A 2480-nucleotide genomic window follows, 5' to 3' on the forward strand; every position below is an offset into this window, starting at 1 on the left:
GGGATTTTTAAGATTAGGAACTTGACTTTTTTTATTATTATTTATATAATATATCTACCATATAGGCCTCTACTACTAAGTTTATTGAGTTTCTAAAATATATTAGGAACTTGTCTTGTTTTGTTGTGTTTGGTACTTATTATTTATACGTGTAATTAATAATTATGAAATATTAATTTATCAACTTTAATAAATGTTTCTATTATTATTTACTTTTATTTTAAAGTTTTGCAATGGTATAATATATTATAAAAAATATTCGATTACAATGGATGGTCGCCGGGTGGAAAGCAGAGATTAAGGGAGGGTCCAAGGGGGCCATGGCTCCCGGGTCTCGATAGTTAGAATTTATTTAGGGGCCTCAGATTTGTCCATTACTTTTTTCGTTATATTCTATAACACTGCATAAACCACCTAAAAAATAATCGATGATTATGTAGCGGTGGAAAAAGCTTGTAAATTATAATTTATAAATAATATGATACAATATTCATCATTTATTGCTATGTTCCTAATATTTAATAATATTAATATCAGGGATGGAAAACGTTATTTTCCTATTGTTTCTAAATAACGTTTTTGATACCATATTTTTTTTTTATATTATATTATATTCTTATAACTTTTAACTTTTAAGTTATAATAGTAATGCGCAATATAGAAATGCACTTGAAAGTTAAAAATTAAAATTAATTATTCTTAATGTTTACATTTTAAATCAAAAATTATAATTTATATAAAAATTAGAAAATTCAAAATTTCTGATTTTATATTAAAATGTTTTTAAAGTTAAAGATTAAAAAGTAAAGACAAGTGAAATATTTTTAAAACAATTTTTTTTCGTGAAATAAATAATTTAAAATGTATAGGTAATACTTTATTTTCGTTTTCGTTTTTGATTTCGTTATTAAATTTTTTTCGGTTTTTGAGATTTTTTGTCATCGTTTTTCAGTTTTTTTTGTTTTTGTTGTATTAATTGTTTTTGTTTCTTGTTTCTTTCCGTTTAATAACGTTTTTAAAAACGTTTTCCATCCCGGCAAAATACCGAACGGTGGACATCGGAAATAAATCAGGGTTATACTAAGGATGCTCGTCCCTATGTTCTCCTTAACAATTTTACATAATTAAATTTTGATTTAAAATTTTTAAGTATGTATAAGTAGGTACTTAAGAGGACGTGGAACGTGTATTTATTGAATGTGTAAAATGAGCTCAGCTCACATTCTAAAATATGCAAGCCCGGTTAGGGGGGTCTAGGGGGGACCATGGCCTCCGGGCCTCAGATTTGTCCATTACTTTATTCGTTATAGGATATAAAACTGCATAAACACCTAATGATGGTACTTCAGAGAGGTTATTCTTCGGTTTTCTCAATAGTTATTTAATGCCACGAAAAAAACCACCGACAAATGACGAAAAACCGCTAAAAATGGTATTTTAATTTCTAACGCTTTATTTATCACAATAGAAACGAATAAAAAATTATAATATTATAATATCAATTTAACTTAGGTAGTAGGTACCTATACAGGCTATGATAAATAAAAACAATATAAAATATCCATGTTGACAAACTGTCTCCACTCAGAATCGTTTTTCTTATACAATGATATTATATCATTGAATTCAAGCTTAATATACTCCATTATACATTGACACACTTGTAACCTAATGTACAGCAAAGCGATATCCACTTACCCACTTTTTTTTTTAAACTTGTCAATTATAATATCATTTAATAGAAAAATGTCGATTTGTAAATATTTAAATATATTATATAATATATAAATACAAAACGGTTGATAACAAACCCCCTGGAAGTTGTTGTAATTCAGCCCGCTTTATGGTAAGAATATACTACATCAGGCGTGCACAAACCGCTGCTCGCGGACTGGACCCAGCGTCCGTGACGACCTTATACATTTATATAGGTATAAAAAAAAATAAAAAATAAAAGTTTTTTAAATAAGTTAGTAAGAATTACAAAATATCAAACCGTTTTTTAGTATATTAATAGTGTGTATTTTATCAAAATAAACCGGTATATATATGACCCGCAGTATAAATATACATTTCGAATGTGGCCCACAAGTTGAAAAAGGTTGGGCACGTCCGCAGTATAGGTACTAGATAGTTATTACTTATTAGTTATAGTGCATGATGATAATTAGGCAAGAATTGATAATATTCACCTAGTTATATACTCCCATTATAGCACTCCCATTATACTCGCCGAAGACTTTATCCGTAATCTGGGCATTAGGTAACCTAACCTACCTACTCTCGTCTCTCACACGCAACCTCTCACCAATCGAGTTAATAATTGAGGTATCATATTGCAAAGTGTTCTAACTATTATAGGCTTCACATTGAACAATTGAAGTATTATACACATCTTGTGATTTCAAACTTTTAGGCTGCAGCATCTCCCAAAGCTCTAAATTGCAAACTTGTATGTATACCCTAACCTAACCTAACCT

This window comes from Acyrthosiphon pisum, chromosome A1, assembly GCF_005508785.2.
Source record: "Acyrthosiphon pisum isolate AL4f chromosome A1, pea_aphid_22Mar2018_4r6ur, whole genome shotgun sequence".
In the NCBI taxonomy this organism is placed as follows: Eukaryota; Metazoa; Arthropoda; class Insecta; order Hemiptera; family Aphididae; genus Acyrthosiphon; species Acyrthosiphon pisum.